The following is a 12941-nucleotide window of genomic DNA, read 5'->3' on the forward strand; positions in this document are numbered from 1 at the left end:
CTAGATTCAATTAATCCGCCATTTCATGTCTCATAACCCCCATATTCATGGGACTTTTTTCCCCTCCCCAAAAAACCAATGGCGCAGCCAGAAAGAGGTATTGATAGAAAAGAGTGAGAAAGAGAGAGATGGAGTGAGACGGTGGAGAGAAGAGGGAGGGAGAACCTCCATTTGCAGCGTTGAATGGCTGGCTGGCTTCGACGCTCGCACAGCAGCCAGAGAGTTCATCTCTTAACGACAATGCCCTTTCACGGTGCGTCTAAAGAACACCCAAATTAAAAATTTCAATCAACAAAGCCCGCAGATCAGTGACAAATTGAGGGTGCATGGAGGTCACTATCGGCAGCCCTAATTTTCTTTTCACCTTTTTCTCCATCCCACGAAATGGCAGCTTCTTTCATAAACCGAATTTCAAGCGAATCTTAAGGACTTTTTACCTCAATTAACATTGCTGTGTTTTCTTTCTATTTTACAGAGGGGGCCTAATTGTGAGGTCCTTCTTCACATTAAAGAATATTAAATTGTGAGGATTTTGCCACACCCAAAAGAACAATAATTTATTTTAAAAACATTTATCTGGTAGCAGACCACTAAGAGTCACTTCAGCCAGTTTTATTTCTTCCAAGGCCCAACTGTCATTTTCAAATGCAAGTGCCTCATTCCAATAACAATACCACCGACCACATAGTCAACAGCTGATCATCCCTTAGACATAACAATCCTGGGGATAAATTGGTATACAGCAAGACAGTCCTAATTTGCAGAGATGCTTTTGATGAAGATATTCGATTATACGCTGGGGAATGATTAATTGGAAAATCACAAAGGAGGGAATTTTTGGTCTCGTAAAAGTTTATGACGACTCCTCCATTCAGTGGTTTGAATAGGAAGTATGATGAAGCAGGCAATGGCAGACACCATTCAATGCACAAGCATCTGAAATGCCAGGATCTCTTTTGTGTCGATCAAAAGCGAGCACTCTGGCACAGACTGCTATACCCAAAGACATTCTCTGGTGAATGTGCAACAGAATGTTAGGATGTAGTTCACATTGAGGTCCCTTTGAGACAAGTCAGAAGTTAGACAAATTGCTTAATGCATTTACAAGGATCAGAGGGAACTAAAATGTGTGTGTGTGTGTGTGTGTGTGTGGTGGTGGTGGGGGGGGGGGTTCTACAAAGCTACATCATTTATCTATTTGATTATGAATTTTAGGATCGCTTTAGTTCTAAAAACATATATAAAAAATACTATTTGATGAAACATGGAATTTGGCCTTACTGCTTTTAGCCCATAGAAACACATTGAATAACAGATTCATACATGAAAACTAGATAGTCAAAAACAAATCAAAAGGAAGTCTGTTTTAAAGTGTTTGTCCTAAATCTGGGAGATGTAAGATTTTATATGAGATTTCTTTAAGGAATTTTTATTAATTGATTCTTCACCCATATTTAACCTCTTTTTTTTCACGAAACTACTTCCATATATACTGTACTTCCATAATTTATTAAAACGGGTCCCGGTCTTCAGACGAGTCCGACATGTACGTGTTCTTGAGAGTCTCACCTTTCCATAGAGGGTCATATTAGTGTGTAGCCCAAACTGATCGGACGCTACAGACGTTTTCGTAAGAAGAATGATTTTTGGGATGTCTCATGGTCTGATAAACATTGCTATAGCTTAGCCACCTTCCACCGCATACGCAGACAGCAGATTGTGATGCAGCCCATTGAAAAAAACAAATCTATAGCTTAAACAGATGATTGGGATTTTCTTATTATGCTAATTAGATTTCCATTCATTTCCATTCACAAAGCCTAAAACATCTAGTTTTCACAGATTTTTTTGTTGTTGATGAAAACATTGACTTTAGAGTAACTTTCATGAAAAAGATATAGTTCAAGTCGGAGGTTTACATACACCTTAGCCAAATACATTTAAACTCATTTTTATTTTTTTTATTTTTTTACAATCCCTGACATTTAATCCAACTTAAAATTCCCTGTTTTAGGTCAGTTAGGATCACCACTTTATTTTAAGAATGTGAAATGTCAGAATAATAGTAGAGAGAATGATTTCTTTCATCACATTCCCAGTGGTTCAGAAGTTTACATACACTCAAATAGTATTTGGTAGCATTGCCTTTAAATTGTTTAACTTGGGTGAAACATTTTGGGTAGTCTTCCACAAGCTTCCCACAATAAATTGGGTGAATTTTGGCCCATTCCTTCTGACAGAGCTGGTGTAACTGAGTCAGGTTTGTAGGCCTCCTTACTCGCACAGACTTTTTCAGTTCTGCCAACAAATTTTCTATAGGATTGAGGTCAGGGCTTTGTGATGGCCACTTTAATTCCTTGACTTTGTTGTCCTTAAGCCATTTTGCCACAACTTTGGAAGTATGCTTGGGGTCATTGTCCATTTGGAAGACCCATTTGTGACCAAGCTTGAACTACCTGACTGATGTCTTGAGATGTTGCTTCGATATATACACATAATTTTCCATCCTCGTGATGGCATCAATTTTGTGAAGTGCACCAGTCCCTCCTGCAGCAAAGCACCCCCACAACATGATGCTGCCACCTCCGTGCGTCACGGTTGGTATGGTGTTCTTCGGCTTGCAAGTCTCCCACTTTTTCCTCCAAACATAATGATGGTCATTATGGCCAAACAGTTCTGTTCTTGTTTCATCAGACCAGAGGACAAAAAGTACGATCTTTGTCCCCATGTGCAGTTGCAAACCATAGACTGGCTTTTTAATGTCAGTTTTGGAGCAGTTTACTTCTTCCTAGCTGAGCTGCCCTTCAGGTTATGTTGATATAGGACTCGTTTTACTGTGGATATAGATACTTTTGTACCTGTTTCCTCCAGCATCTTCACAAGGTCCTTTGCTGTTGTTCTGGGATTGATTTGCAATTTTTTCACCAAAGTACGTTCATCTCTAGCAGACAAAACACATCTTCCTGAGCGGTATGATGGCTGCGTGGTCCCATGGTGTTTATACTTGCGTACTATTGTTTTTACAGATGAACGTGCTACCTTCAGGCATTTAGAAATTGCTCCCAAGGATGAACCAGGCTTGTGGAGGTCTATAATCTTTTTTTTGAGGTCTTGGCTGATTTATTTAGATTTTCCCATGATGTCAAGCAAAGAGGCACTGAGTTTGAAGGTAAGCCTTGAAATACATCCACAGGTACACCTCCAACTGACTCAAATGATGTCAATTAGCCTATCAGAAGCTTCTAAAGCCATGACATAATTTTCTGGAATTATCCAAGCTGTTTAAAGGCACAGCCAACTTAGTGTATTTAAACTTCTGACCCACTGGAATTGTGATACAGTGAATTATAAGTGAAATAATCTGTATGTAAACAATTGTTGGAAAAATTACTTGTGTCATGCACAAAGTAGATGTCCTAACCGACATGCCAAAACTATAGTTTGTTAACAAGAAATTTGTGGAGTGGTTGAAAAACGAGTTTTAATGACTCTAACCTAAGTGTATGTAAACTTCTGACTTCAACTGTATTGTCACTCCATTTCTTGAGAATTGTTTTTACAAAGTCCTTTATTACAGCTAATTACCTTTGTGCATTTCAAGTGTGAGATACATTTTTTTAATCTAAAACCAGGCACATTTTTTGATGGGATGGTTTACACTAATTTATTCTAAAATTATCTTCGTTTTTTTTTCTAAAAGTCACTTGGCGGAGTAAAAACAGACCAAAAAAACCACAACCAATCAGTAAATTCTTCATATGCAATTCACAGTTCAGCTTCTCCGTTTCGACTTCCGACTTCAACTGTATATAACGACTAGCTATTGTAAGTTCAGAGTCACTCGCCTCAACAGTGCGTGTGTGCTGGAGGCAAGTGAAAGCTCGGGAGAGAGGGGGAGTGTGGTGTGGGTACCTGTACCAGACAGGCCAGGGCAGACGGTGAACAGATCGCCAAGTAAAATCCAAGAAGCCTGTGCAGCAGGCAACAGGAGTAGGTGTCACACCCACTCGGGAGAAGCTTTTATTTCTGGAGGCAGATTTCTTATAGAAAATTACTCTGGATGGTCTTTGAACAGGGCTTCAAAGGGGGCTTTAAAGACCCCTGCCACTTGTTGGGCCCAAAGGCCTCGCCACATCTCACTTCACACCTCCGTGCTAATTGAAGTTGTATCTGGTCTGTCCTAGCAAGCATAGCAGCCTTAACTCAGCATGCAGTCCCCATAAAGGAAAATATTTCATTGTAATGTACTTTATTTTTATTCTTGGATTTCAAAATAGCATCAGACCAAACACTACTCACTCAGTTCCAGGTTGGATGGTGTCCTCAGGTCTCTGCTGTTTGTTTGCTAGAGCACCCTCTGTATATATTGGAAAAAATAATCCTTGGTAGCAGTAATCCCTCCAGGTAATTTTGGCCAAAATTAGGTTATAAGTTTGGAGTTTTGATCTGGAGTGAAGGCTATGCTGTGGAGGGTAGCATCCTGCATATGTCCCTGCCGAAAAATCTAAGTTTAAGTTTTACTCCAAATCTATCCTTTTGTAAAAAACATGTTGAAAAATGTGAGAGCTCACATGCAGCTGTGTGTCTCTCTCTCTCATGCATGGTGAAGTTATTAATTACACTTTGGATGGTGTATTAATACACCCAGTCACTACAAAGATACAGGCGTCCTTCCAAACTCAGTTACTGGAGAGGAAGGAAACCGCAAAGGGATTTCACCATGAGGCCAACAGATACTGAGTTCTGGTATCTAGTATTTTATTAGGAACCCCATTAGCTGTTACGAAAGCAGCAGCTACTCTTCCTCGAGTCCACACCAAACATGAAACAAGACATATTACAGAACATTAATAGACAAGAACAGTTCAAGGACAGAACTACATACAGTACCAGTCAAAAGTTTGGACACATCTACTTATTCCAGGGTTTTTATTTTTTATGACTATTTTCTACATTGTAGAATAATAGTGAAGACATCAAAACTTTGAAATAACACACATGGAATCATGTAGTAACCAAAAAAGTGTTAAACAAATATATTTGAGATTCTTCAAAGTAGGTACCCTTTGCCTTGATGACAGCTTTGCACACTCTTGGCGTTCTCTCAACCATTAACAGATGTGCCATCTTAAAAGTTAATTTGTGTACTTTCTTTCCTTCTTAATGCGTTTGAGCCAAGATAGCCCTATTTGGTAAAAGACCAAGTCCATATTATGGCAAGAACAGCTAAAAAAAAGCAAAGAGAAACGACAGTCCATAACTTTAAGAAATGAAGGCCAGTCAATCTGGAATATTTCAAGAACTTTGAACGTTTCTTCAAGTGCAGTCGCAAAAACCATCAAGTGCTATAATGACATTGGCTCTCATGAGGACCCAGAGTTACCTCTGCTGCAGAGGAAAAGTTCATTAGAGTTAGCAGCCTCAGAAATTCCAGCCCAAATACATGCCTCACAAGTAACAGACACATCTCAAAATCAACTGTTCAGAGGAGACTGTGTGAATCAGGCCTTCATGGTCGAATTGCAGCAACAACAAAAAACACTACTAAAGGACACCAATAAGTAGAAGAGACTTGCTTTGGCCAAGAAACACGAGCCATGGACATGAGACTGTTGTAAATATGTGCTTTGGTCTGATGAGTCCAATTTTTTAATATATTTTTGGTTCCAACCACTGTGTCTTTGTGAGATGCCGAGTTGGTGAACGGATGATGTCCGCATGTGTGGTTCCCACCGTGAAGCATGGAGGAGGTGTAATGGTGTGGGGGTGCTTTGCTGGTGAAACTGTCAGAGATTTATTTAGAATTCAAGGCACACTCAACCAGCATGGCTACCAAAGCATTCTGCAGCGATATGACATCCCATTTGGTTTGCGCTTAGTGGGACTATCATTTGTTTTTCAACAGGATAATGACACAACACACCTCCAGGATATGTAAGGGCTATTTGACCAAGAAGGAGAGTGATGGAGTGCTGCGATAGAGTGCTGCATGAGATGACCTGGCCTCCACAATCCCCCGACTTCAACCCAATTGAGATGGTTTGGGATGAGTTGGACCACAGAGTGAAGGAAAAGCAACCAACAAGTGCTCAGCATATGTGGGAACTCCTTCAAGACTGTTGGAAAAACATTCCTCACAAAGCTGGTTGAGAGAATGCCAAGAGTGTGCAAAGCTGTCATATAAAATATATTTTGATTTGTTTAAAACTTTTTTGGATACTACATGATTCCATATGTGTTATTTCATAGTTTTGTAGAAAATAGTCCAAATAAAGAAAAACCTGTTACGAGAATTTTGTTCTCAATGTCCTTAAACTGAACTTCAATTAAACTACTCAGTCTGCAACCCAGAGTTTGTAAGATTCTGGTTGAATGAAACAGACAAGAGTCCCAGCTTACAATAGTCAGAATGTTTATTCACGAGAGCGCTCTAAAATCCAAAATGCAACACAGTCTTTATAACACACACAAACAAGTTCAAATCTTAAGTTACGCCTTGCTCAGACAGTCAGTGTTTTCCCACTACACAGATACATTGTTTCTTTAATCTGCAACATGTTTCATAATCTTCTGCAAGCCTAACCAGTTTCTCCCCTCCACGGATGGAGACAGAATGTCCTGTAAGGAACATAGTACACCTGTGTGTCGATAGCTCCTCTTATCATTTGTTTATTACTTGCACCTTGCTTACATACTAAAAAGGAACAAAAGGTCCTTGTTCTAATTCTGACTAAAACTACACACATCATCAGATTATAGTTTTATGATTCTAATACATGTCATACATTATACAGTGACAGGGTGGAATACTTTTAGTCATTATCTTAACATTACCTTAAACTTATAAATAATTTTGTCATTATCTTTCCATTACCTTAAACATATAAATCATATGAATGTCTATTATATCAAAACCATTGAATGAGTAGGTGTGTCCAAACCTTTGATTGGTACTGTACATTTAGAAATTGCACAGATAGCCTACATATTAATACATACACACAACAAATCTAGGTCGATTAGGAGAGAGGCATTGTGCAGTGAGGTGTTGCTTTATCTGTTTTTTGAAACCAGGTTTGCTAGTTTTCCCATCATTCTTTAAATCATTGATCTTGGCTTCATAATACAGTTTTCTTCTTTTTGTTGAGTTTAGTCACATAATTTCTCAATTTGCAGTAAGTCAGCCAGTCAGGTACATGTTTATCTCGGAATTGGAAGAAAGAATTTCATAGATTCATCAAGTGCATAGTCTGAATGCTCCATATTAAATCCCATCAAAACAAGTATTTTTAACATCATCCACATAAGAGTCACAACAAAATCGTACGCACTATTTTAGGCCCAGCTTTTGGAACTTTGGCTTTCCTAGCTATAGGCACTATATCGCGATCACTGCATCCAAGTTGAATGGCTTTCATAGGAGAAAATAGAGAAAATAGAGGATGGATCAACAACATTGTAGTTACTCCACAATAGTAGCCTAATTGACATAGTGAAAAGAAGGATGACGGGTATACAGAGATGACCAGTTTACAGAGGAGTGTAGAGTGCAGTGATTTGTCCTACAAGGAGCATTGGTGGCAAATCTGATGGCCGAATGGTAAAGAACATCTAGCCGCTCGAGAGCACCCTTACCTTCCGATCTATTAATTATGTCTCCATAATCTAGCATGGGAAGGATGGTCATCTGAATCAGGATTAGTTTGGCAGCTGGGGTGAAAGAGTAGCGATTACAATACAGGAAACCAAGTCTAGATTTAACTTTAGCCTGCAGCTTTGATATGTGCTGAGAGAAGGACAGTGTACCATCTAGCCATACTCCCAAGTACTTGTATTGACTCAGGGGTGTGAATACTTATGTAAATTAGATATTTCTGTATTTAATATTCAATACATTTGCAAAAAAATGTCACTATGGGGTATTGTGTGTAGATGGGTAAGAAATCAAATCTATTTAACCCATTTGAGGTTAGGCTGTAACACAACAAAATGTTGAAAAAAGTCAAGGGGTATGAATACTTTCTGAATGCATGACACACTATCGTACACGTAGATCCAGAGCATCCCAAACATGCTCAATGGGTGACATGTCTGGTGGGTATGCAGGCCATGGAAGAACTGGGACATTTTCAGCTTCCAGGAATTGTGTACAGATTCAGGCTGAAACATGAGGTGATGGCGGCGGATGAATGGCACAACAATGGGCCTCAGGATCTCGTCACGGTATCTCAGTGCATTCAAATTGCCATTAGGGCTGTCCCCGACAAAACATAAATCTACGTCGACCAAGAGTCCTCTGGTCTTTTAAAAAATGTTAAAACATGTTATTTTCCATATATTGACACATCCTATGTGTTTTAATCAAATCAACTATATTCACTGAGCTTGTCTGATGCTTTAAGCACACTGTTTGATAAAATAATTAAGACACAAATGACCAGCAATTGATTTGATTGTGTCGGGCTGGGCTAAGACATGCTGCGCTGTGTTAAAAAAAAGCGAGTGACTGTGACTAGCCCCCGTTGTCTCTCTCTCCTCCCTGCTGCAGCGACCACCACAGAATATCAAAGTGATTATCACGCTGTCCATGTTGCTAAACCGGCAACATAATTTCAGCCATTTCTGACTGAAAGGTTCTGTTACCGAAATCAATCAATCAAATGTATTTATGAAGCCCTTTTTACATCAGCCGATGTCACAAAGTCCTATACAGAAGCCCAGCCTAAAACCCCAAACAGCAAGCAATGCAGGTGAAGAAGCACGGTGGCTAGGAAAAACTCCCTAGAAAGGCGGGAACCTAGGAAGAAACCTAGAGAGGAACCAGGCTGAGGGGTGGCCAGCCCTCTTCTGGCTGTGCAGGGTGGAGATTATAAGAGTACATAGCCATTAAGACCAGATTGTTGTTCAAGATGTTCAAACGTTCATAGATGACCAGCAGGGTCAAATAATAATCACAGTGGTTGTAGAGGGTGCAACAAGTCAGTACCTCAGGAATAAATGTCAGTTGGCTTTTCATAGCCAAGCATAGAGATGGTCAAGACAACAGGTGTGGTAGAGATAGAGAGAATCGAAAAACACCAGGTCCGGGACAAGGTAGTACGTCCGGTGAACAGGTCAGGGTTCCATAGCCGCAGGCAGAACAGTTGAAACTGGAGCAGCAGCACGACCAGGTGGACTGGGGACAGCCAGGAGTCATCAGGCCAGGTAGTCCTGAGGCATGATCTTAGGGCTCAAGTCCTCCGGGAGGGGAGGGAGAGCGGGCAAGAGAGAGAATTAGAGGGAGCATACTTAAATTCACACAGGACACCAGATAAGACAGGAGAATTACGCCAGATATAACAGACTGACTCTAGCCCCCCTGCACATAGACTATTGCAGCATAGGTACTGGAGGCTGAGACAGGGGTGGGTCAGGGGACACTGTGGCCCCGTCCGATGATACCCCCGGACAGGGCCAACCAGGCAGGATATAACCCCACCCACTTGCCAAAGCAAAGCCCCCAAACCACTAGAGGGATATCAACAGACCACCAACTTACTACCCTAAGACAAGGCTTAAAATAGCCTACGAAAGATCTCCTCCACAGCACAAGCCCGAGGGGGGCGCAAAACCGGACAGGAAGGTCAACCCACTCAGGTGACGCACCCCTCCTAGGGACGGCATGGAAGAGCACTAGTAAGCGAGTGACTCAGCCCCCATAATAGGGTCAGAGGCAGAGAATCCCAGAAGAGAGAGGGGAGCCAGCCAGGCAGAGACAGCAAGGGTGGTTTGTCTCTCAATTGCCTTGCCATTCACCTTCGCACCACTGGGCCAGACTACACTCAATCATAGGACCTACTGAAGAGATGAGTCTTCAGCAAAGACTTAAAAGTTGAGACCGAGTCTGCTTCTCTCACATGGATAGGCAGACCATTCCATAAAAATGTTGCTCTATAGGAGAAAGCCCTGCCTCCAGCTGTTTGCTTAGAAATTCTAGGGACAATAAGGAGGCCTGCGTCTTGTGACTGTAGCGTTCGTGTAGGTACAGTGCATTCTGAAAATATTCAGACCCCTTGATTTTTTCCACATTTTGTTACGTAACAGCCTTATTCTAAAATGGATTAAATAAAAAAAATTCCACATAAATCTACACACAATGCCTCCTAATGACAAAGAGAAAACCGTTTTTAGAATATATAATCAAAAAATACTTTATTTACATAAATATTCAGACCCATTGCTAAGAGACTCGAAATTGAGCTCAAGTGCATCCTGTTTCCATGAATCATCCATGAGATGTTTCTACAACTTCATTGGAGTCCACCTGTGGTAAATTCAATTGATTGGACATGATTTGGAAAGGCACACACCTGTCTATGCAAGGTCCCACAGTAGACAGTTAATGTCAGAGCAAAAACCAAGTCATGAGGTTGAAGGAATTGTCCGTATAACTGAGAGACAGGATTGTGTCGAGGCACAGATCTGGGGAAGGATACCAAAACATTTCTGCGGAGTTAAAGGTCCCCAAGAACAAAGTGGCCTCCATCATTCTTAAATGGAAGAAGTTTGGAACCACCAAGACTCTTCCTAGAGCTGGCCGCCCGGCAAACTGAGCAATTGGCGGAGAAGGGCCTTGGTCAGGGAGGTGACCAAGAACACAATGGTCACTCTGACAGAGCTCCAGAGTTCCTCTGTGGAGATGGGAGAACCCTTGTGAAGGACAACTGCAGCACTCCACCAATCAGGCATTTATGGTAGCCAGTCAGCCAGACGGAATTCACTCGTCATTAAAAGGCACATTACATCCCACTTGGAATTTTCAAAAAGGCACCTAAAAGACTCTCAGACCATAAATAACAAGATTCTCTGGTATGATGAAACCAAGATTGAACTCTTTGGCCTGAATGCCAAGCGTCACTCTGGAGGAAACCTGGCACCATCTCCACGGTGAAGCCCGGTGGTGGCAGCATCATACTGTTGGGATTTTTTTCAGTGGCAGGGACTGGGAGACTAGTCAGGATCGAGGGAAAGATGAACAGAGACAAGTACAGAGAGATCCTTGATGAAAATCTGCTCCAGAGTGCTCAGGACCACAGATGGTGGTGAAGGTTCACCTTCCAACAGGTCAACGACCCTAAGCAGACAGCCAAGACAACGCAGGGTTGGCTTCGGGACAAGTCTCTGAATGTCCTTGAGTGGCCCAGCCAGAGCCCGGACTTGAAACCAATCGAACATCACTGGAGAGACCTGAAAATAGCTGTGCAACGAGTCTCCCCATCCAACCGGACAGGGCTTGAGAGAATCTGCAGAGAAGAATTGGTGAAACTCCCCAAATACAGGTGTGCCAAGCTTGTAGCGTCATACCCAAGAAGACCCAAGGCTGTAATTGCTGCCAAAGATGCTTCAACAAAGTATTGAGTAATGGGTCTGAAAACTTATGTAAATGTAATATTTTTTAGATATTTGCAAAAATGTCAAAAAACGTGTTTTTCTTTGTCATTATTTTTTTTTACATTTTATTTAACCGTTATTTAACCAGGTAGGCAAGTTGAGAACAAGTTCTAATTTACAATTACGACCTGGCCAAGAAAAAGCAAAGCAGTTCGACACATACAACAACACAGAGTTACACATGGAGTAAAACAAACATTGCAACAATTTGGCCTTTCTAGGGAGTTTTTCCTAGCCACCGTGCTTCTACACCTGCATTCTAGCTGTTTGGGGTTTTAGGCTGGGTCTCTGTACAGCACTTCGAGATATTAGCTGATGTACGAAGGGCTATATAAAATAAACTTGATTGATTGATTGATACAGTCAATAATACAGTAGAAAAAAAATAAGTATATACAATGTGAGCAAATGAGGTGAGATAAGGGAGGTAAAGGCAAAAAAAGGCCATGGTGGCGAAGTAAATACAATATAGCAAGTAAAACACTGGAATGGTAGATTTGCAGTGGAAGAATGTGCAAAGTAAAGATAGAAATAATGGGGTGCAAAGGAGCAAAATAAATAAATAAATACAGTAGGTGGAGAGGTAGTTGTTAGGGATAAATTATAGATGGGCTATGTACAGGTGCAGTAATATGTGAGCTGCTCTGACAGCTGGTGCTTAAAGCTAGTGAGGGAGAAAAGTGTTTCCAGTTTCAGAGATTTTTGTAGTTCATTCCAGTCATTGGCAGCAGAGAACAGGAAGGAGAGGCGGCCAAAGGAAGAATTGGTTTTGGGGGTGACCAGAGAGATATACCTGCTGGAGCGCGTGCTACAGGTGGGTGCTGCTATGGTGACCAGCTAGCTGAGATAAGGGGGATTTACCTAGCAGGGTCTTGTAGATGACCTGGAGCCAGTGGGTTTGGCAACGAGTATGAAGCGAGGGCCAGCCAACGAGAGCATACAGGTCGCAGTAGTGGGTAGTATATGGGGCTTTGGTGACAAAACGGATGGCACTGTGATAGACTGCATCCAATTTATTGAGTAGGGTATTGGAGGCTATTTTGTAAATGACATCGCCGAAGTCGAGGATCGGTAGGATGGTCAGTTTTACAAGTGTATGTTTGGCAGCATGAGTGAAGGATGCTTTGTTGCGGAATAGGAGGCCAATTCTAGATTTAACTTTGGATTGGAGATGTTTGAGTCTGAGTCTGAAAGGAGAGTTTACAGTCTAACCAGACACCTAGGTATTTGTAGTTGTCCACATATTCTAAGTCAGAACCGTCCAGAGTAGTGATGTTGGACGGGCGGGCAGGTGCAGGCAGCGATCGGTTGAAGAGCATGCATTTAGTTTTACTTGCATTTAAGAGCAGTTGGAGGCCACGGAAGGAGAGTTGTATGGCATTGAAACTCGTCTGGAGGGTTGTTAACACAGTGTCCAAAGAAGGGCCAGAAGTATACAGAATGGTGTCGTCTGCGTAGAGGTGGATCAGAGACTTACTAGCAGCAAGAGCGACATCATTGATGTATACAGA

General features: G+C 41.5%; 1 protein-coding gene across 2 annotated transcripts in view; it reads right to left on the minus strand.

Moving 5' to 3' along the window:
• Window positions 1-12941, minus strand: part of LOC129862718 (calcium-dependent secretion activator 2-like) — a 252818-nt gene that overhangs the window by 18329 nt on the left and 221548 nt on the right. The gene's annotated exons all lie outside the window — the stretch shown is intronic.

Source organism: Salvelinus fontinalis, chromosome 9 (assembly GCF_029448725.1).
Source record: "Salvelinus fontinalis isolate EN_2023a chromosome 9, ASM2944872v1, whole genome shotgun sequence".
NCBI classification, from domain to species: Eukaryota; Metazoa; Chordata; class Actinopteri; order Salmoniformes; family Salmonidae; genus Salvelinus; species Salvelinus fontinalis.